We start from the raw sequence: 24,140 nt of genomic DNA, 5'->3' as shown, positions 1-24,140 counted from the left end.
CCATATGGAATAGATAATGTAAGGCCTTTAAAACATATTTGCAAAGACTGTACAGTTTCTTAAAGGAACTTGAAAAACTCTGTGGTTTGGGGGTTTTGCTGTATTTCCCATTTGGGGATGCGTGTGTATTTTCATTTGTTTTAATTTGGACCGAGTTAAATGCATCAACCAGTAGTTTGTTTTATTACCATCTTTGAAAGATCTATTAATAAAGGAAAAACATTCCCTGATCCCCCAAATGGGAAAGAGTTACAAATACTCCTCTCCCGGTAGTTTCATCAGAGCAGCTTTGCTGCCTTTTTTCTTTTTTTTTTTTTTCTAATTGGCTTGCAAATGAAGGCTAACCTTTTGCTCCAGCACAAGGCCAGAGTGTAGAGTGCTGAGGCAAGGATGTGTGGTCAGCTGGATGCTGAATTCAGACATGGAGTAGCTATGCAGTGCAGGAGGTCATGACCAGTGGGCTGGGTTTAGTGGAGCTCCTAGTCACATCTGAAATTACTTGACCTTTCCCCCTTTGTCCTTTGTCAAGTGACTTCGTAGAGCACCATTCCAGAATATTAACTGTGGAGTCCAGCCTCCCATGATCTGCCTTTCCTGCCTGATAGGACAGTGACGGCTCGCAAGGCAGTAGCGGGAGAGCAAGACTTACCCCTTGGTGGTAAGGTTTTTCACCCAGAGGTTGATGGTTGGGCAGTGGAACTCTACCCAGGGAAGTGGTCACAGCACCAAGACTGACGGAGTTTAATGAGCGTTTGGACAATGCTCTCAGGCAGATGGTGTGACTCCTGGGGCTGTCCTGTGAAGGGCCAGGAGTTGGACTTGATGATCCTTGAGGGTCCCTCCCAACTCAGGATATTCTATGATGCTATGATAACTATGCTCTAATTCTGCAATGTGAATAAATGTTATGTGCAGAATGGCTGTCATTAAAACACTTGAGGTATTTTTTCCTTTAGTTGAGAAGTTAATATAGTCCTAGTTGTGAAATGCAAACCTTTGTTTTGAAACATGGCCAAAATGAATTCATAAATGTGGTAATCTTTTAAAATTCATCACTGGTCTGAAGCATGTTCAGTGTGAATGTTGGGCTTCTGAATCAATGATAGAGAAACAGACCCTGACCGAGTTTTGTTGGGTTTTTTTCATTTTGTGGGGTTTTTTTGTTGTTTTGTTGTTGTTTGGTTTGGCTTTCGGTTTTTGTTTTTGTTGTTGTTTGTTTTGTTGTGGTGGTTTTTTGTTTGTTTTTTTTTAGTTTTTGGTTGTTTTGTTTTTTTCCCTAGGATTCCAGTGAGAACAGGTAAGATGAGGGCAAACCCTGAAACTTCCTCCTTTTCTGAATTACTGCTGTAATTACTTGTTTTGACTTCTGAAAAGTATGAGTTGTTCTAACCTCCCAAATTTCCTCACATTCCACATGCTGTATATTAGCATGAGTAGAGGGAGAAACTATGTTATAGAACAAAAGTAACACAGCTTTACTGAATGTGAAATATGGAAAAAGGTTTTACAGGAAACCAAGGATTTTGTTACGGCTCAGATGAATGAGGACCACTGAACATGTATGAAGAATTCAGGCTTTATTTAAGCCTTTTCTCTCTTTGTGTGTGTGTCTTTTTAATTTATTCTTTTTTTTTTTAATGTCGTGTAACTTTAAAATCACCTTTTCAAAAAAGATGGCCCACCCAGACTGCCAGGAGGCAGGTGTAGTCTCTACAACTTCTTTGAATTTTGCTTTTTACGGGTCTGTGTTTCAGGGTGGACTTACCTCTGTGGCATTTTGGCAATTCATTTACAGAAGCTCTCTCCGTTTAATACCAATGTCGTGCCTTCGATCATTGAATTTCAAACGTGGTGGCGGAGAGGAGCCAGTGGGCAGCTCGGCCAGTCGGGCACGGGGCTCGCAGCCGGGCAGACAGGCTGTACCCTGACACACGGGGGAAGGCAGGAGAGCCGAGCGCTTGTCCCTGCGTGAAAACAGTAGCGGATTTTTTTTCCCTTTTTTTTTTTCTTCCCGGAGCTGTAATCCGACTGCTCTCTTTGGCTCGGTTCCAGAGACAAGTCCGAGTGGTTAATCTCTCTCCCACCCCCCTTTCCCAGCCTCGGAGAATGAGGGACGGAGGAGGGAGGAGAAGAAGAAGGGGAGCGGAGTCAGCTGCAGCCCGGAGCCGCGCCGGGCCGAGCCGAGCCTCCCCGGGGAGGGGCTGAGGCAGCGGCTGGGCTGCGGGAGCTGCATGGAGGAGGGGAGTTTCACAGACTCCTCTGCCCCGCCGGCAGGAGGAGGAGGAAGTTTGGAGATTAAGCCGCTGCCCGGAGCACGAGCGCACGGAGGGACCGGGGCGCGGCCGCGGGCGCTGCGAGGAGGACACCCGGCCAGCGCCGCCGGAGGAGTTACGGGGCGGGGTAACCTCCCGCACTCCCGGCTCGCACCCCTACGCCTGGATACTAAGCGGGGGAGGAGGAGGGGTGTGCGAGGGCAGAAGACGGCGAGAGGCTGTCGGTGAGCGCTGCCGGGGGAAAGCTTTGTTCAGTGGGACGCGCCGGGGAGGGGGAGGCGGCTCCGGGATCGGATCGGAGCGGATCGGGGAGGGCGGGAGGTGAGTTACCCGGTGCCCTGCAGCCCCCGAAGCCACCGGGAAGGAGCGGGGTGGGGGTCCGCAGGGGAGAGGGCGTTTCGTGACCGCAGCCTTTGTGCGAGCCCCGCCGCTCCTCGCCCAGCGGCGGGAGCAGGAGGCACCGTGCGCGGGGCTCTCATCGGGGCTGCGGCGGCCGCCAGCTGCGGATCGCCTTGCCCTCTGGTGCGCTTTGTGCTCGCCGGAGCCCGGGGGCAGCCTAGGCGCGCTGCACCTCGCTCAAGGAGTCTGAGGGTTTCGTTGGGTCTTTTTGTCGAGGGAGGAGGTGTTTCCTTTAAAATATTACAAAATTGCGTGGGGCCTCAGGTTTCGTGCGGATGCTTTAGCAAACCTGTGTCTTCTGGAAAAATCCGTTCCAAAAAAGACCCTCAGTCTTTGATGTTTTGAAGTAACGTTAACGGGATTGTGATAAGTATGGACTAAAGAGAGTTAAAAATAAGATCGATCTATTGTTAAGTGTCAGGAACGTTTATTCTGGGGAAGGAAGAAGAGGGAGAGGCAGTGGGGCAGACCAGTGTCCTGCTGTCCTGTGGGACCCTGGATGCGTTTCCCCATTTCCTGCCTTAGTCTGTTCCCTGCTTTGCCCGTCGCAGTCCTTGTCCCTCTTGTTGTGGGGAAGCCCTTCAGAGCTCATCCTTCGGTTAGCATTAACAGACACGAGGCACTCCTTTCCTTCTTTCTCGTCAAGCCACACTGTTCCAAGTATGAGGGAAGAGGGGAAGAGGACCTGAAACAAACTTAGCTGTACGACTGGCTTCCAATATAGTCTCTCTTTAGTTGGCTTTTTTTCCTTCTTTGATTATTAATTGGCAGACTCAGAAAGAGCTGTGGCCTTGCTTTTTTCTTTTAACATTTGCTGGTACTTCAGCAATTTAATATTGCTGCCTAGAGAACCTGATGACTTATAGGTGTTTTGAAAGCTATGTAATAAGAGCCTACTAATAGTCATCTTTTACTACTGTTTCATTCTTGGAGAGAACAATCTTTGCTGCTGGAGAGTTGCGGTTCAAATTTCCATAAGCGTTTGTTGCCCATGCCTCTAGCTAAATTTAAAAAGGAATCCTGTTAGCTTGTATGGAGCTAAATCTGGCTATAGCAACTCCTGGCTGTGCAGTTCACTGTGGTTGGCAAGGCACAATATGTAGTTTCCTTTAGATTTATTTTTAGGTTCTTTTTTTTTCCTGGTGTGTGTGTGGCACGTAGTTGTCATAATTTTGGGAACCCTTCATCAATGTGTGTCTGGGTGCTTTGGGATGAAAACGTACGAGTTATACTAAGGTTAGAAAAGGTATTAATAGAGTGCTTGTCTTGAAAATATGAGAAGGCAGTTTGAGCTCAGCCTCTTAGTGAATATTGGTATTGTTCTTGGGTCCATGCAGATGCTTAGCTATTAAATTTTGACTCTACTTCTCCTCTCTGTTCTCAGTTGACAAACTCGAAATGGTGCAAAACACTCTCATAAAAGATACCGTTTTACACCTGATCATTTATGGAAATGCTGTCTGTTTCTTACAGACCTAGAGAGCTCTAGGTAAACAATGTCCACTTGTGGCTGTACAACTGAGTTCATCTCTTCAAATGCATATTATGATTCTAACACTAGGTGTTAATGTGTCATTTTTCTTGTTGTTACTGTTTTCCAAAAAAGGGAAAGAAGAAGAAAAAAAAAGGGTGTGTAGTCAAATTGGTTTGTAATTTATAGTCTTAATAACATCTTGCAAAGACAGCAGTGACTTGATTTTTAAGTGGAAATCTTCAAGTCTGTTGGCAGCTCTCATGATTTCAGGACATCTGCTAATGTGTTCTTCCTTGGGCAGGATGTGAGAGTAGAAGTTAACTGACTAAAGGCATACTTTGAGCCTCAAGTGGTTGATTGCAAGGCTGTGGTATAAACTGTGCCCAGTAGGAAAGGTTTGGAGCTAAATGACCGAGCTCTTGGTACCTTCCTGTGTGGAAGTGGGGTGGTGTTTTTGTTTAGGTAGGGGTTTTTTATGGGGTTATGTTTTGGGTTTCTTTGTGGTTTTGTTTAGGTAGGGGTTTTTTATGGGGTTATGTTTTGGGTTTCTTTGTGGTTTTGTTTTTTCTTATTTTATTTTGAACTTTTATTATGATCTAAAAAGTTAAAGCTAGAAGGGAAGTGAAAATAATGCTTACTTTTTTAATAAGTAATTTAGGCAAGTTGTGAGTTTGTGGTACTTTTTGCTACTGTTATCTGTGTAGGTTGGTATGGTTGAACTTTTCACTGATGCAGTTTTCATGTGGCACCAGTAATAGTATTTTTGTGAAGTCATTTGGAGCTGTGTGCGTGTCTGAAAGCTTTCTCATGTGCGTTTGTTTGGATTGAGTTGTGGTATACCTATCCTTCTCTGCCTTTCTTACGCTTGTGATTTCTTAGCTCCAATTCAGGAAAGGCTTTTTAAGTCCTGCTAACCAGATAGGGCTGTAGCAACTGACAAAGGCTCATACTTGAAGTAGTGCTTCATTATCTTTGAATGCAAACTCTGCAGTGCAGATCTGACTGTTTCTTTTACCATAGAACACTAACAGAACTGTAATTTCAATAGTGGCTTCTGTCATTTTACTCTGCTCTGCGAGAGCATCACCCATACAACTTGTAGGCTATGGTGAGTACTTTTGAGACCAGTCAAAAGATGGGGCAATCAAGAACACAGTTACAAAGTCTGCTGTTAGTAATTTTGAAGAGTAGATCCACAGATAAGCTTGAGATACTGATATTTTAAAAAAAGTTTCTGTACAGAGGTGTTATTTCTAAAATTGTGCCTAAAAAAGACCAATCCCAAACCAAAACAATTCTTAGGGAAGGATACTACAAGATATGTGATGTCAGAATAGATGGGGTTCCTTTTGTTTTATGTCGTAATTTTTTCAAGAAGTCCCAAATAACAATATTTTAGCAGATATTTAGCACAGCTATTAAAGTATGCCAAAGACTCATTCAACTATTGATTTTTATTTGTTTGTTTTCCTCATGCGCAATTGCCACTCCAGCAATTGCTGGGCACCACTAAGTCTCTCCCCAGCCAAGCCAGAGCTGCAGTTCTTGGTCTTTGGGAGCATGAGGTCATGAAGAAAGAGAGGCGCCACATTTCTGGGTGGCAGCTGGAGATGACACTCAGCATGGCCCTGTCATGTACCCCAAGTCCATAGGGTCAGATGTGCTGGGTCAGGAAATAATTTTAACATCCAAGGTGATGATAAAAGGAGCCATTTGCAGAACTCTGTTTGGAAGTGTTTCTCAGATTAGATGTGTGTAAAGCTGTGGCAGTTATAAATTAGAACAAAGGAATTAATCTGGTGTGCATTCCCTTTTGTATTCAGTCATGTGTTGAGAAGGATTATTGCTGTGTTAAAGAAACATGTTTATTGACACATTAAATTAGTTATGGCTTGAAGTTATTTTGCCATAAATTTCTTAGTGGCCAAGTGTAGTCTGCAGATATTTAGCTGAAATATATAATAGAAGATAGAATAATGAAATATGAAAGAATGAAAGTTAGTAATGTAATGTCTATTGAAGACATTTGGAATAGTTGTGATTATATAAGGCAGTCCTCCTACAATGAGCTGGAATTCTGGCTTGTAGGGACAATAAAGATGTCTTACTCTAAACAGCATTTTGCTTTTCTAGTGTTAAGTGGGGGATGTGGGGGAAAAGAATTATTGCAGCCCTCAGCAAAGTCATGAATGGCCAAAAGACTTGCAGAGCTGTTGCTGAATGGTTAGTTCTGAGAACCTGCATTACTGTTGTTGCACATAAGAAAGTTTAGCTTGTAGGACTGTCAACGATGAAAAGAAGTGGAAGAAAGTGTTATTCTTGTAAACTTAGAATGCAAAGGATGTGGAGCCTAGATTTCCCCCTCCCCCCCCTTTTTTTAGGTTGCTTTTCAAAGCATTTCTAATAGCTGCTCATTTAATACTTGATTAAGCCTCTCATTCTGGGAGACTAACCAAAACCACCTAAAGAGCTGAGCTGCATCACTAGTCCTAAGCAATGTCTTCCAATCATGGCGCAAGCTTCCTGAACTTGTGTGTTTGGTTTATTAGCCATTAATCCTGTAGTATTTTTCAGTTCCTTTTGGGTTTGAAGTCTATTAAAGTAATATTTTCCCATTTTTTCATTTTTGAAAGAAAAGCTGAGATTCCCATGAGATGTCATGCTCCAAGACTTAGGGTTTTAGAAAAGCCTCACACATCAGAGCAGGTGGGTGAAACCACAAAACCAAGCTGACAATCAGGAGCAAAGTGAGAGAAAAGTCAGTGCAGTGGCAACAATTACGATTGTGAGTACAGGAGCATTTTACATACGTGGTTAAGAATACAAGAGATGAATGTGAACTGATTAAATAATAACTGAAAGTATCGGCAAAACCTGTTTGTGTTAATTAATTTTCAAAAAAAATGTGTGACGAACTATCTCATGGTTTTTTAAGTTTCTCAAATCACTTTAAGGATATAAACATTTTTTTTTTAGTTGTGGTTGTTGTATCAAATAGGTCTATCTAGTCTGATTCACCAATAGTTGAATTAATATGAACTTGGCCTAACATAAGTTTAACTGCGAATTTGATTACAAGTGCAGGAAAAGAAAGGGGCCTAGTCAGGGAGGACTGGGGAAGGAAATAGAGGGAAAAACTACTGATACTTATCAAGGAGGCCTGAAAGAAGCAGTTGTCCAAGCAAAGTTGCAAACTCTTAAACCCACTCTCAGCTGCTGACTGAGGTTCCTTCTGAAGAACTTGGATATGGGGGTGATTCACTACCTGTGTTTTCACTAATCACGATGCAGAGCATTGCTGTGAAAATACAAAGCAAGGTGATGGTTTAAAAATTTGTCTGTAAAAGATGCTTGATGCATCTGATTTAATTCTTATTTCACAGAATGTTCTGAGTTGGAAGGGACTCACAAGGATCATCAAGTCCAGCTCTTAAGTGAATTGCCCATACAGGGATCAAACCCACAACCTTGGTGTTATTAGCACCATGCTCTAACCAGCTGAACTAATCTCAGGGTTTTCTTTCTTCCTTCCTTCCTAGCCATGAGTTCCATGAGTCCTGCTTCCTAGTCCTCTACAGGACCATGGGTGGTTATGCTAGTGGAAGTTGCGTGTGTTTTATAAGTGTAGTGTCTTTTATAAGTGTAGTGAACAAGTATAGCTTGGAGCTGGCAGCAGTTTCCCATGTAAACTTGTGACCGAAGCTAATAACTTTCAATCCTTTAAGTCTTGCTTACCTCTGTCATTGAGTTTCAGACTGCAAGAGGTGCCAAACTTCTTCCTGTAAGCATGTGTTCTGTAGAAACTTGCATGTGAGCCCTACCCAGATGTTTTAAAATCTAACTTAATGATTGTTAACATGGAAATATTTGAACCTTCGTATCCATTCAGATGTTTCAGGATCACTCTCCAGGCATTAGTATCATGAAGCTAATGTTTTCTGCTGGTAGGATGTGTGTGTCCTTCCACTGAAGTACTGAGCAGAGATAAAAGGTGTGTCATGGGAACAGTGATTGAATCACCTGCTCAGTTGCTTACTCAGAGCCATTGTAGATAAAACCTTGATACCTAGCTTGGGAAGGAGAGGGCTGTTTGGGTTGGTAAGGAGTGGTACTGGAGACAGCGTAACAGCCAGCTTCTTTTCATGGTCATGGTTGATATCTTTCAGCATTATCTGTAAACATAGGCAAGTTTTCCTCGTTAACCCCCTGTAAACTCTGCTTTATTAAAGTATTTACTGATATTTACCCTCCTATATATCCCCTAAGATTACATATGCTGTCTGCTGCGGCTTTGCTGTGATTTCTACATACCAGTATCAACTTGCTGTTTAGGATTTTTTGGTTTTGTTTTGTGGGTTTTTTTCTGTATTGGTATTGCCTATCCCAGTGAGTCCAGGTTCATAGTTGAGGTCCCAATGCATTTCAGAAATGTAGTGGCAGAACTACTTGCTTTCTGCTGCTGCCACTGATCTGTGGTACTTCAGTATAATGTAACATCATGCTTTGTGTCCTTGATGCCTGACACAAAGGAAAAATTATAGTTCCTTCTTTGTAAATAATTTTGAAACTAGATGGGAGAGATGAACTACTTGTTATACATGCCTGTAATCTTTATCACTTCAGAATGCACAGAGCTTTCCACTTACTGTTTTAAACTGAAACCAAGTTAATATCTGACTTGCAAACAGGTTTAGTACTGCCAAGATGAGCATGCTTCATACTCAAGTGTTTATGAAGCTTTGTCACTGTTTACTTTCCAATTCCTTGTCATTATCCTGATAACATACCTCACTAGTTGCTCAGAGAGGTGTCACACTGTAGTGTCTGAGTGATGTCATCACAGATTCAGCCTGTTGCAGAAACACTAATTTCTCAGAAGAATCAGCAGTCTTAGCCTATTTGAATGGTAGACAAGGATGTATTTAATAATAAATCATTATTGAATTTGGACAGATAGCTTACCTTCCCTCATCCTCTACCAGTTAGTAATGTCTCTTTTCCATCAGTCTCGTCAGTCTCGTGTTAGATGAATCTGAAGTCAAAAATCTCTGACTTGCTTTATCTTGGTCATTTTGTGCTCCTGCTGCCTTGAGGAGGTTGCTGTCTCTGTCCTGTAAGCAGAAAGGCCCACTTAGCACACTCCTCACTGGATATAGCCTCTTAAAGTCTTTGCCCTATCAGGTTGGTTGTGTCATGAAGGCTCTTCTCTCTTGTGGTATGAGGATATCATCTCCAACATCTCCTCCCGAGCTCGAACTCATTTAATCTTGTGAGTTTTTCCCAGATTTCCAGGGGAAAGCCACTGGCTTATTTTCTTAACATCTACCTGCAGCACCAAGCATCAGGCACAGTATAAGCTTTTTGGTAAGCCAGTGAGGGCATCAATGACCATTTAATCTCCAAGGTTTCTTTCTGATTTATAGGGCAGTGTCTTGGCATACCTCTGTTCCTCCATTGCATTAGGTGATGTTATTCCTAAATTGGTTGTCTGTGCTAGGAGACTCAGTGCTAGGGAAATTCCTCAGATGAAAAGGACCAGGTTTTCTGAAGATATTCCTTTTCAGGAATCATTTTATTCTTTCATTTAGTTTGCCAGCGGGGAAATGCAGACTAGAGCATTAAGAAAACTCCACTTTTCTTTTTGTGTGAAGGACAGAGTGGTTTGCCAAGGCACAAGCCGTGCCGGGCAGATTTTAGAGCTGATTTCCTGCATGGGGACTCATCCTGCTGATCTCCATTACTGCAGTTTGCACTTTGCCACTTTACCTGCAGCAGCACTCTTTGGTAGCGTGGCATGTTACCAGCACAGGCGTGCTTCCTCAGTAATGGCTGTGCATGCTGACAGTGTCACTTGAGTTCTTCAGTCTTAGAGCTAGGCTATCCTGCTGCTGCCACACGCAGTGCAGATTCAGAAGAAACCATGTTGAAGAGGTTCTTCCTACAGCTCTTCAGCAGAGGGTCCTGCCGATAAACCATCCCTGTTACCAAACACGAATTTGACTCTTGCACTCCTCAGGCCTCTCCAAAGCAGTTTGTTCATCCAAAGCACAGCATAGACACTGACTCAGATTCCCACAAGGTCAAAGCAGATTAGGGGATTTTTTTTTTCTACTGTTCATTGGTGAAGAATTGATGTGATGGAACCTGTGATATGCACAGGTGAGGGATGGAGGAGAAAGGATTTCTTCCACATGCCGTTGCGTGCTGTTTGGGTAGGATAGGAGCTGTGTCTGCTTTTCAAGGAAGAATTCTGAAAAAAACAAAACCGTGATGATCTCATTTTCTGTCTTCAGAAGAAAAGCTGGTCATCAGCCTTTGCCGTTAAGATCTGTTGCTTGTGAGTCTCTTTCATTTCTAGGGGACAGTCCTGACATGGATACCTGACAGATGAACCTGCCCAGCCTGGCTATGTGCATCATGCAACCATTTGAGCTTCCAGAGGGATTTGGGTGCTAGGGCCATCTGAATGCATCTTCACCACTGACTTTTAGTGATGAGGAGTTGGTTTTGGGGTATTTTTTGGGTTCCCCCCCCTTTTGATCTTCTTTGAATCAATGTCAGTGCTGCACAAGGAGTTCTTTCAATATTTAACAGAGGATCAGTGGTGCCAGTATTCTAATTATTTCAGAAAAATGTACAGGATTAGTTCCATTTGTTTTTTAGTTATAAATATTGAGACATATCAGGAGGTAATTAGTTCTGATACCTGGATCAGAGTTACATGTCTATGCCCATACTTGCCCAGTACTGACTCCTTTCCTTGGGACAGTTTGAGGTTATACAAGGAATGGAGGAGTTCTGGCAAAGATTCGCTCAGCTGTTGACCTTCTCATGTAACTCAGCTTTGTGCTGTTCACTATTGCGAATGGGTAGAGTCAAAGAAACTCCAGGAGTGCTGCATGTTCTTAGTCCATGAAATTGGCTTAATATATTTGGGAAAGCTCTCATCTGATTGCATATGAAATAAATCTTTTTCCTTGGGATGCCGCACATTGTCCATCTGTTCATCAGTTATGTCGTGCAATGAGAAGATGCTACAGTATGTGGCCTTCCCTTGATGCTGTAACAACAAGCTGCTTTCCTTGGCCACAAAAGTTGGGTTTTAAGAACTGGCACATAGCTCAGTAAAAAGTCATGCCAAATTTTTGCTTTACTGATTAAACTTGACAGTGGTTTGCTTTCTAAAACGTGAACTTCTACAAATAATTTTATTCTGAGCTTTGCTTAGAGAATCAGTATGTGGAATTGTTTCACAAGAGTGTTTGTTTTAAAATGCTACAGTTGACACAATTTTAATATGTCCATTGCACAATATAATCCAAGTTGTAAGGATGGAGTTGTCTGGATGTGAGGTGTGGTTGGGGACTAGGTGAGAGCAGGGATGACAATGAATTGAACAAGTGTCTTGATATCCTACTTGTAATTTAAGCAAATTCCCACATGTAAGTTTGTGGAACACAATTATACGTAATTAGGTGGCTCTGGCTTACTTTGGTCTTTTACCCGAGCAGAAACAGGATAAGGAAATCCTTAAAAGCAGAGATTTCAAAACTCAAACCACGTCATTTGAGGGAACCAGTTTTTTGGAGTAAAGTGATAATGTTAGCCTTTTACCAAGCACCTCAGTTTGGGACTGAGGGATTGTGTCACACAGAAGGGTTGAGTGTCATTTACACTTTTGAGGAAAACAGAGGTGAAGATAGTCTCAATGACTCCTAAGAGAATAAAGCACCTGTCCTCTTACTGAAAATTATTTTGGTTGCCTCCCATTCAGAGTATACCTAAAAAGAGAATCTTCATTTTACCGCATTTTGAAAGACAGTTTTCAAGTTTCTGGGCTTCTAATTTAACATTACAATGTGAAGTCCGAGTGCCAAAGTGTTTTTCACAGGACAGCCAGAGATTATGGTTCAAGTCAGTTTAAATACATGAATGCAGGTTTCTTTGGGAGTTTTACTTCTTAAGCTGCTACTTGCTTGATGCTTTAATCCTGTTTATTTTCTAAAAGTAATTAGAAGGTAATGCTTTTTGATTAATAATTGTGATATATTTCTAGATTAACTAAGACTATTTTAAGACATGCAAGCTTTTTAAAGATGAAATAGAAATTGTAGGACAAACAACAGTTTATTTGTTAATCACTTTCTTGAAGGGAACATGCACGTGTTTTCTGTGTGATAGGGTTTGTAGTATAAAAGTGTTCAATTTTCTTAGATTGATGTTTGAGAAATAAACCACTTAATTGATAAAAAAATTCACAGTATGAAACATTCATTTTCCTTACAGATTGTTCTGTTATATAGTATGATAATACCAAGATCCGTAGAAAGATCTCTTGGAAAAGTAGAACACTCAGTAGCATCCAAGACCTTGTACTTTGGTCAGTTTGGATGTGACTGTGGAATCCTGTCAGAAGTCATCAGTTGAAAGGTTTTGGCAGACCATTGTGTCCTCTGGGGGTTAGAGAATACCTCAGGTTTTGGCTAATAATTTTACTCAAGAACTAAGAAACTGTTATTGATGAAGCTACTATTAAACAAGAGTGCCCCTATAAAAATTTTGACTTCTTCAGGATTGTCTGGACACCGATTTTAATTTCTTTATATATAATGTGTGTATGTATGTATATTCTATATACGTAAATGTATGTATATGTTTTTATATATATATATAAGCATATATGCACACATGTATATATACATACTCGTGTGTATATTTAAATGGTTGTGGTTGTATTGCCAGTCTGTCTTTTTCTAGGGTTCTTAAAGAAACTGCTTTCTCAAGCACTTGAAATTGAGTCCTTTGACTCTGGAGGATTTGAGAGTAAGGAAATTTGCATGAACTAAATGGAAAGTAGGATGTTAATTACGGCTCACTTTGTATTTTTGTTTCACTTAATTTACAATCTGAGGTACAGTCAGGTGGTTGGGCATTTGAATGTTACAGCTGTGACAGTCTGATCACAGGAACCTGGTGAGACTACTCATGTATTTCCTCCTTCAGATTCATAGAAATGTTAGTGTAGGCCTTTCTATATATTCAGTTATGAACAGAAAAAAACTAAATGAAGTAAATAAAATTCTTGTTATAATTGTCATTCAGTGATATCAAAAGAGAAAAAATATACTCTTTTAGTCTGTGAAATTGCCTGTAGTGTTAATTTATTGCTATGAACATAGCATTGAGATGTATTGATATTTCATTAAAAGAAAATTTCAGATGGAGTAGTTTTTGTATGTAAAAAACATCTGTAGATGAACATTATGCTGCATTAGCAAGATTAAATTGATGGTATTACTGTTGAAGTTGAAAGTAGACCAATATTTTTTAAATGGGTTTTTGAGACATAAAATTTTGCCTGTTTATGATTTGGTTCGCCTAGACCAAATTAACTTGGACACTCAGCAGGGACTCTTATTTATTCTGGCATAAGAACAAGCATTGGGCAGAGCTTCCTGGTCTCAGAAAACTGGTGATGGTAAGAGGCCTCTGTAGTGTTCCCAGCCAGCTGAATGCCTGAGGTATTTTGCCATACAGGAAATCAATTGCAGCTGAATGTGCACTGTTTCCACTCCAAGTATATAAACAGGCCTTATGATGATATAAAAAAGAGAAGAAAAAATTAAATAGTTTCTTGAAAGTTCAGAGTAAGAACATTTGATGTTTGGTTTCTGTGGATTGTTCACTGTCACCTTTGGCCCAGTCCATAGCACAGAAATAGCAAAGAAGGAGAGGTGAATTAATCTTGGGGTCCCCTAGAACAGGAAAATGTCTTAGAGAAATGAAAATAATAAAAAAGGTATCCTTGTTCAGTTCCAGTTGATATTCTGAAGCTGGGAAGGGTTACAAATTTAGCAAAGGAAATGAGTTCTTTCCCTCGTTAAATCAAGAATCCTCCGTTTTTTAGGCTTTAAGGTGGATTAATACATTTTGCGAGAAAAAGCTGCACCACGATTCTATCTAGATAGCTGCTTTTCATGAAGTGGTAGAAGAAACGTTATTTTCATTTGAATATTTATCATGCTTTGTTGACCTTGTAAAAATACCTAGATCAGGTGGAGGTACCAGGCAGATCTCGGTGACCAATGTCTCTGATGTGCTTTAATGGCCACCGATGTTGCTTACCAGGAAAGTGAGGGCTCACTTAGATAGAAGTTTCCAGGGATAAAGATAATTAAGTTGAATATCAGCGCTAACAATTTCCAGAAGGAGTGTGGCCTGAAGCCCTTGAGGTTTAGCACTTGGGAATGCAGCAGCACTTCCTTGCTCCACCACAGATGTACAGCACGACCATAGGCAAGCTGTCTGATCTAGATTTTTAAAGATATAAAGGTAGGCAGAGGTGCTAAAGGCTCTTAATGGGATTTTCAGAATCACATTAGTGTCTAATTCCTATTCAAAATCTGACCCTTTAGCTTGTCTGAACTGGATTCAGCTTGTGCTATGTTTTATTCAGCTACTCTTTAAGTCAGAACAGGCAGGCAGTACATACAGCAAGCACGACTTAGGGGGTATAAACCAGAGTGAGTGTGGACTCCCACTGAGCTGTGCAGCTGTGCTGCCTTTTATCCCTTCTCTAATTCCATAATTTCTACCCTCCTTTCTGCAGAATGCCAGAGATTCAACAGAGGAAAGGAAAAGTGACTCCTCTTTGCCTAACCCAACAGTAATATATTTGGTGAGTGCTCTACCAGGTAAATTTTTTTTATTATTATTTTAACTTTTTGTTTTGGTTTGGTTTTGTAATTCTAGATATGAGATGATGTTTGCTGTACCTCTGACTGAGATGATTATTATTGCTGTATAGTAACTGTGCCTCAGGTTAACCGTGAGGCTGCTAGGTATGCAAATCCACAGTAGGTCAGTGTGCTGCATAGGCCTGACATGTAGGTTAGCTGGGACAGTGGTTTTTTTTCTTGTGCACACTAGTGGAGTTTTATGCTAATTAAATTAAATTCGAGTGGGGGCTAAGCAGTTAGGGGAGGTTAAGTCTTTATTTTTAGTCCTTGTTTCTGTAACTGAAATTTTGCTGAAGATCTATAGCTGAAGTTTTGTTTGGTTGCTTAATTCTATCCATTTGGAATTAAAAATGCCACTTTCATGAAGAAACAGTGGTCTGTCCGTGGGGATGGGAAGACTGGGGATGGGGAAATCTGGGATAACTGTTGTCCTGAGATTTCCTGTGTTACTCTATGACATTTTAAGAAGAAATTGATGTTTCTTAGTTTATTTTTTAGGGATTTAATTTTGTTTATGTAATCTCACTGCCTGAAATTCTTGGGAGACTTGGGGAACTTTAGAGCATAGGAAAAGCAGATTTAAATGCCATGGAAATGTAACTTGATTGTAATAACCAATTTCACTCATTTGATTATCTAAAACAAATTGACATTCCAGAAATCTTCATGATAGGGCCGGCAGGAAACTCCACAGAAAATATTAAATAAGAGAGCTTTAGGCAACATCCCTTTCTCCTCCTTTCCTCCTCAGTACTGTTGCCAACCTGAAGGAATCTTTTCTTCTCTCGGAAAAAAGCAGACATTCAGTGGGTAACAGCATAGACAACTGCTATTTGGAGAAACTTGATGCCTTATAAGTAACCTACTTCACTCCTTCCAATGCTAATGCTGAAACCAGTGTAGCATGGATTAGTTTATAATTAAAAAAAAAATGTGCCTTATATTAATTGCTACTTGGGCTTCTGTGATCTGCAGAGGGAACACTAATATGCTATATTAGACTACTAATTAATAATTCTTTTACCTCCTGATGGTGGGACTTTTAATATAATTTTGTATTTATCATCCAACTGTGTTAGAATTTTATAAAATTTTAGGAGAATGGCAACTTTATTTTGGCTCCAGTGCTTTGAGATTGCATAACTGTACTAGAGAGACACTTGCAGGACTGCATAGCTTTAAATTGAAACTTACATCTGACAAACATTAGTGAGATCTTACTTTCCTTTGGATCCAAGGGAAAACAGTAGGAAAACATTTTGCAGAGGCTGCAAGAGGAAAGACCAGAAATTCCTCTTCAGTGTTTTCTAAAAATAGCAAGATTTGAATAAGGTTGCATGTTTCAACATGCATTAGAGAAAAATAATTGGCATGACCTAAATTCAGTACACTAGTTCTCTCTGTTATTTACCAGTAGTTAATTACTAGAATATTTTTCATCCATAAATGTGGATGGGCTGTACATTCCCAGCTTCCACACAGGAAATCATTTTATTTATTTAGCTTGAAATTTGTGCATATCCAAATGCACGCAAAGTATTTGCCTAGTGACCTTAGAGTGAATTATTTGCACAAACATCCCCCCTCCCCTGATTTCCATTTAATTTCAAATGTGGTGCTTGGCCTTGGTTTTGAGTTGAAGTGATTTTACTGTGTTTTCATGCTGAACAGAAAAGCTAAACCAGACTGTCAGACTCGAAAAACCTCTTTTCTGGAAGCTGAAATAACATGGATTGTGCCTGTGGCCTAAGATGCAGAAGATTTCCTAAGATTCTTTGGGATCCATGGAAGACAATCATTCATTGTGAAGTGCTTCAAAAAATTGTTGTATCAACAAAACTGGAGTATATGGGAATGTATCAACTAATGGGATAAGGCATTCAAGGACTAGATGAAGTGCCTATAGTAAGGAATTAATTTCGTGGGGAAAAGGAAGAAACCTAAAATATGAGAAGTGGTGTTCTGTAAAAAGAGTAGCGTAATGATTTAGGCATATACAGCTTTGGGGGACGGATGTTAAATCTTACCAAATAACCACCAATAATTTTGCAAAATTTGATTCACGTGTCAGACTTAAGTCTGGAACTTCTAAGGATATTTTCATTCTGAAAAACTTTTGGAGATGGTGGGGGAGCAAAATAATATATTTTGCTATTATCCATTTGACTTATATAACAATATTGTCTGTTTTTAATTTTTTCAATAAGTGAGTCATCAGCTCTTAAGATCATAACATCTGTTGTAACAGAGAAGGAAACATCAGGTCAATATACTTTGTTCTGACAATTCACGATGAGTTTTAATATGCAGTGTGTTTATGCTTAAAGTCAATACATAAAAAAAATTCCTTTAGTATCTGTGCATCACTGAATGCTTTGTTTAGGCCATGCCTTTAGTGGTATGAGGGCTTGCAAATCTCTGTGGGGGTGGAAAGGAATGATGCTATGCCCACGTGTGAGCTTTTCTGTAAGTCGGTTCTATTTTTGGTATGCAAGAAGCAGAGGTACAGGGCAAAACCAGGGGTTCAGTTGCAATGTGGAGGCCTGTAAAAGCTTTCCTATCGTGGGAAGCGCCTAGCAGGCTTTTAGAGCCGTTGCATTAGTGTCCATGGGAATATTTGGGGTTTAATTTAGCATGCTAGATTAGGGCCTAATACCTTAATTAAGGCTAACAATTTTTAATAAGTTTCTCCCAAACCCTTTGTGGCTGACTACAGTTGTGAACCAGCCATAATATAAAGCCCATCTCTAGGGTTCTCTGTTGTTGGCAGTTTTATGAAAGCTGCCATTCTATTTCAGAGTGATGAAGCTGACCAGCAAATGTAATCTTTTTAACAGAAGGATCCACAGATCTGACTAGACTTCTTAAAAATATTAATCCAAATAACTTATGCCAGGGACATATTGAAAGTCTAAACATATAGTACATTTAGACTAACGGTTTTATAAAAATTGTGATAACTGTTTCAGAGACGGCTTTGTTAATTGATAGAACAGCTTTTCCAGATGCTGCTTAATTCTCTTGTCAGCTCACATGTTTGGGATTTTCTGCTGTGAAAAAGATTAACTGAATTGTCTGGACAAAATCACTAATAATATAATTAAGTTTTTGTATAATTTGTGGACAATGTTATTTGTTTTTTAAACATTTGTGTATTGAAGTGTCGAATAAAATTTCTTATATTAATTTAAAAAAAAATCCAAACCCACAAGCCCACTCGACCCTATCTTCTCCCCCACCGCCCCCAGCCATGCTTGCTCAGAGCGGTCAGGTCCTTTCCCGCTGCCATCTCCTATTGTTGCGGTCAAATGACCAAGGAAAAGTGTATACTTCCTTTTGTGTCCTGTAGATAGGGGTTCTTAATTGATGACCGCTGCTTTCTTTCTGGCAGAAAGGAAATGAATGGGCAGTAGTGATTATAGCACATCTGTTGTTTTCTGGTGAGCATCCTGTACAGCAGTGAAACTGTCTCGAAGATTACTTTTTTTTCTTTTTTTTTTCCCGTTCAAGAGTAGTTAATAGAGGAGGTACGGGTGACATGTGACAGTATTGTTCCTTTGTCACAGGTGTAGCCAGAGCAGAAAAACAGATTGCACAATGAAAGAGAATGACTTGTTTTTAAATAAGTGTATTTTACAAAAACAACAATGACAAAGAAATATTTCAAAGACTTCAGCGATGTACTGTGTTTACTGTGTTTGGTTGCAGGTTGTAGGCAACAAGTCTTGTCTTCGTAGTATGGTCTCTGCGTTGCAGAATTAACACTCCAAAATCACATTGAAAATGGCTTTCTCTAGGAAAGGGGAGAAATAAAATAGCATTCGTACTAAGGACTCAAAAGCTGAAATATTCACACAGCTTTCACTCTATGATGTGGTTTCTCAGTCTGTAATATCATTGTCCAACTCCTGCTTGAAAATCTTTTGCTTGATGTATTGCAGCATAGATCTTGGAAGTGCTGAGGAACGAACTGGGCAGCTCTATGGTGTGTTCCTGTCCTCCTGGAGAGGGGGGCTAGGGATGGATGAAGCTCCTTACCTGACTTTACAGATGACAGAGAAGGAAGTTTTGAGGACAGATGAATGGTGTACTATAGATAAGGGTCTGGCCTGAGAGAAGAATGGGACTTGAAGGTAGGGAAGACAGATATCTGGGGAAATGATTGGGGGAGGCCAGTAAAACAGCTGGGTGTGGTAGGGGAGTATACCACAGCTTGCCCTTCACATCACATCAGCCACAATTAATTTTTCCACAATTTTTTTTCTTTTTGACTCTTGTATTATAAAGAAGTGAAAGTAGTAGGTGCTCTATGTGTACCCTGAGTGTGTCTTGAACAGGGGAACTTTTTGTTCTTTCTTGCCAAGAAAAGTGCTTGAAAAACCATTAATTGAAAGAGCTGTGTAAATCTGAATCCTTACCACTTACTCTGTTGTCCTTTGTTCCTTTCTGCTTTTATCCTGTTTAATTGCAGCGTTTCTTGTAAGCAAGGTGCCAGTACTTTGCTTTTGTACAGTCTGAATATATTGGTACTTAAACTAATAAAGTTTATGTTGGGCTTTGATGAAGCTGGTGAACTCAAATCAGCAGACTGAGTAGTGCTGCCCTCTTTCTTAGGGGTTTGTGATGTGTATTGGATAAAATTGAAGGTTTTTTCGGCCCCTTCCTGTTGCTTGGGCTATCCCAAGAGCTGCTCTATCCCTGTGCTCTTAAGAGAGGATCTTCATCACTTAACAAAGGAGGTGTTGAGATGTTCAACTTCCTATTCATAAGACACCATTTAGCTGAAAGCTTACAGCCTTCCTTAAGCTAAATAGATTTTTTAAATAACAGATGTACCTGGCCACTGTCAACAGGAAAAGCGAGGAAGAACTGTGCTGTAGGTGAACATAACATAGCTGAATGCAAAATTAATGATACCATAAGTGAATTGTGCTGCAATTAATGTCCCAGTGCTATACATGCCCTTATGGTATTGTTAGAATGGACATCAAAACTGTGAACCTTCCTTTGACTTGATTTTCACCTGTACTCTAATTTGCACACAGTGTGGAGTAATCAACTGTGTAATTGTCCATCATAGGTAAGGTTAAACTTTTGTCATTCCCTGATCAGAAAAAACTTCAGAAAATGAAAAAGCAGGTGCCATAACCCCAAATTTAAATTTAAATTGAGTAGGTTTTTCTCCTTTTGTCTAGTGGCAAAACAGGCTTGGTTGTGGTTTTTTGTGTTGGTTTTTTTTTTTTTTTGAAAACTTGTGTAAGAGTAATTTAAGCATCTAAATAACCCTTTTTCTTTTTGACTGAGACACACAAGAGACCCTGTTCATACCTCCAAAGCTTTTTAAACATTTAGCCTATCCCCATAGGATTTCAGAATTATCTTACATCTGTTGGCAAGCTTTGTGTTGTAGCTAAATATTAGTCATGGCACCAGCCAAGTAATACAGGAAAAACCCACAGAATCATTTGACATCCATTTGCTCAAGTCATTGTAAATTCCATTTTATGGATACCTTAATACATTGAGTTTTATGAAGATTGCATTTTAAGTTTTAAGAAAGATAGTAAGTTGTTAATTAGTGCTTTTTGCAATTCTAAGCACTACATTGATGTATTATTCTGCACCTCTTGAATGACTCATGAGAAACACTTGAATATTTGTGTGCCAGTGTATTCGAATTGCTGTATAGAAGTTTGCTAAGATCTTTTTATTATGGAATCCTGGCTTTGGGAACAGATGTGACTTCTTTTATCATAAACTACAGATGCAATATGTGACTTATAGCAGGACTGTAGATTGTTTTACAAAATTTTCACAGCTCTTTGAGTACATATGCACTGATGAATATACACACAGACCAAAATCCTATTAAAAATTAAAAATACTTGTTCTGTTGAGGCAGGTATTCATTAGAGCATGATACATAGCTGTTCAGTAAAAGAAACTTCAACAAGACCTTCAACCTCTAAAAGAAAGATTAGCTACTGCTTTTATCATTGTGGACATTGCTTTAAAGATATTAAATATCTGGTTTCCTTCTGGGAGAATTATGTTCTGTCCACTTGACCCTTTGTAAAAGTAAATATTTTTATTAGTTACGTTATGTAGGAATTTGAAAAAATATTTAATGCATTTAAAAAACCCAGCCTTTGCGTACTTAGCTTCAGTTACATAAGTGCAGTATATCAAACACTCTTTTGTTCTTGATTCATGAGTTTCTATTGTAATTAAAAATTATTCCAGTATGGAATTTTGTAAGAGACCTAACTGATTTTCCTTTCTTTCTTTGTTTTCCTTTTTAAAAGACAATATTCCTCTTTCTCCCTTACTTATTTGTCCCCTCCCAAGAGTGTGTTTTCATCCTGCAGACATTGCAGCCCTAACTCCTTTCCTTCGGCTGCAGCTGTAAACTGCACTTCAATGATAAATCCAATAGAATTATGCTTGTTTACCACATAATTTAGATGTGTGAAGTTACTTAGTAAATAGTTGTATGTTTTGACTGTGATCAAATGCAGCTTAAAGATTATTAGAGATGTAGCTTCTAGTCCTGTTTTCAAGATAGAATAGAAAATACCTTAATATCATAATTGTTATATTCGTTTCTTCTACGTGGAAATAGATTACTTAGGAAAAATGCCCTTCATACATACTGATTAAAACACAAATGTTGCTTGTTTTCTGCCAGTATGAGAGTGTGTATCTTTTAGAATACACAATGCAGCCTTTTAAGTAAGGAAAGGCACTGGATTTAATGAAATGTTACATTTCAGAAACAGTTTTACAAGTGAAACCAGTTAGGAATTTTTCAGCCAAAAATATTTTGTTGGAAAATAACAATTTATTTAAAACAGAACATTTCACACAAGCGGATTTAAACAAAACTATCAGCAAGAGGAGTCTTTGAGACTCAGGGTTGTAAGAATGTGTTTTCAGTTCCATGGAAAAATAACAATTTAACTTAAAACTGAAGTGAATACTGTCTCTCTGAAAAGTTCTGTGTCTGCTTATTTGAATTATATTTTTATTTGAATTACAATCCTTCAACGATCTCTACCTCTTCCTCACAAAGAATATAGCTATTTTCAAAATTCTACTTTTTTTCTTTTTTTCCTTAAGTTGGAAAGATGGCTTGCTAGTTGATTCTAGTCTACTGATGTTCATTTTTGCAAATTGTTCCTGCGAAAAAGATTATTCTGTTGTTTTAATGCAAACATTCTGATAAAGTCATTACAAATGATTCCTTCTATTCATTTTCATTCCCCATTTGACATGTATTAAAAATCTTACTGATGATTAATCAGTGAAGATCTACTCCAAATTCTTACAAATTTGATTTGTCCCATTGTTATTATTATTGGTCTAAATTGTGTTGCTTATGTAATAGGCACCATCAGTGCCTGTCTCTTTATTGGATGTGCAAGTGTTGAGGGTTTATTAATCTTCGGAGTGAAATGAAGCCTTTCAAAAGACTGTGCTACTTTTAGTCTCAGAGTAGACAGCTTTTGATCAAGTGGGTTGCAGGATAATTGAGGACGCTTGTGCCAAATCTGTCTAGGATCTAAACCAAAAATACAGAGGTTTTGTGTTTATTTTGGGAATAGGTTGTAAGTTTGCTTTATACAGCAATATTTATGAGAAATTACATTGAAGTGGACTTTATAATATAAAATGTTATTGTATTTCTGAAGCACATCTGGTAATGCAAGATCTAAAGCTATTAATTTGGTCAGGACAATGAGTTCTTTATGAATAGGGGCTAGTCCATTGAAATGAGTTTGCTCCTGAATTAATGATGATGGAGGGTGGGGAATTCAAAATAATGACCATCTGCTGGGTTGCTGATGTCAGACTTCAAGAGACAGTGTGACGCCTGTGGTAACATGCTTTTGCAAACCTTAATATCTGTATTGTTACTATGCATAGAACAAAGAAATAAAAGCTGAATGAAACTATAAAATTCAGGTAAATTATGTGTGTGTCTTCTGGGGTGGAAGCTTACTATTATTCTTCGTTTCTGAGAAAAGCTTAATTTGATTCCCCCACCAGGAAAGATGAGGGGCAAAACACTCAAATGCTTTTTACTCTGGGGGTTGGAGGACCCCCACACAAATGCTGTTGTGCTTCATCTCCCGCAGTGCAACAGTGCATGTGTGATAATCATGAGTCCCCAGCTCTTCATCCCTGTTGCTACTTATTCCATGTACCTAGGTTACAACCCAAGATGTAGTTTAAATCCCTGAGACACTAATTCTCATAAAGCCATTTAACAGCCTTTCAGCACTGAGAGTGGTGTATGTTTCTCGAGACTGTCAAATTCTATTTTGTCTTATCCGTACCGTTATCAGATGTAAGGATACAGATACTTGAGGAAATTCTGTAGTGTAAATAACTGTATAAATGAGGGAGGCATTAATTCCCCTGCGAAAGTAATTTCCTTCCCTGCTTGCTTGGATGTTGGTCTTCAAGGTGAGTGACATAAGCCCACTGCATGCTTGTTGGAAATGAGATTAGTAGCTGGGGGTTTTCCTTAAAATGAATTGGCAGTAGTGGTAGAAGAATGCATGCTTCTTTCTGTGTATGCGAAAAGCACAATGTAAACATTCATCTATTTATAAATAGGCATCGTACAAATATTTTAATATCTCTATAGTATTGTACTTCCTGCCACTGATCTTTATCACTAAAAGCAAACAAAAAATTTTTCCTTAATGATTCTTACATGTTAATCTAGGATTTACATGTTAATCTAGTAGGCAAACCTCTACTTCCAAAGATGTGGTTCATGGTAGATATCTTGAAAATGACAGTGTCCATGGTGTTTTGATAGTATTGGGTGGAACATTTCCAAAGTATATGTCATACTTCAGATGAAGTGTTACTGCTTAATTCATGCTGTTTGGATATAGGATTTTCACTGCAGTCTAGAGTAGTGGGCTCATACTTGAGAATAGGCAGAGTGCAGCACTCTTGGGGCAGACGCCAGCAGCCGAGAGGAGAAGTGGGATGTAAAACACTACTTGATCATCAGGCTCTAAGTCTGTAAAGCATTTGAGTGTTCTTCTTAATACGTTTTTTTTTTCCTTTGCCTCAGTCGAAAGGTTGAAAACCTTTTATTTCACTTGGTATGTTCTTATAATCCTGCCAAATAAGCACTTTTCTGCATCAGTTTAAGTGGATCTTTGGTAGAGTTCTTGTAGGGTGGAAAAGAGAGCAAAACTAATAAAAGTCCACAAAACATTGATGTGGTGGAAA

The 24,140-nt window shown here is 39.4% G+C and overlaps 1 protein-coding gene across 4 annotated transcripts in view; it reads left to right on the top strand.

The window, feature by feature from the left end:
• Nucleotides 1-2,226: 2,226 nt before the first annotated feature.
• PLEKHG1 (pleckstrin homology and RhoGEF domain containing G1) overlaps nucleotides 2,227-24,140 on the top strand; it is a 131,112-nt gene continuing 109,198 nt past the window's right edge. For 2 of the 4 annotated variants that reach the window (XM_017822058.1, XM_017822057.1), the window contains exons 1-2: nucleotides 2,227-2,497; nucleotides 14,756-14,824. The gene's annotated coding sequence lies outside the window, so the exon portion shown is untranslated. Of the gene's footprint in view, nucleotides 2,498-14,755; nucleotides 14,841-24,140 lie in introns of all 4 variants that reach the window. The other 2 variants (XM_017822061.1, XM_017822060.1) reach the window with 1 other exon arrangement.

Source organism: Lepidothrix coronata, unplaced genomic scaffold, assembly GCF_001604755.1.
Source record: "Lepidothrix coronata isolate B3197 unplaced genomic scaffold, Lepidothrix_coronata-1.0 Scaffold94, whole genome shotgun sequence".
NCBI classification, from domain to species: Eukaryota; Metazoa; Chordata; class Aves; order Passeriformes; family Pipridae; genus Lepidothrix; species Lepidothrix coronata.
The sequence above is the reverse complement of the archived record's forward strand: the minus strand, read 5'-3'. Positions and strand labels throughout refer to the sequence as shown.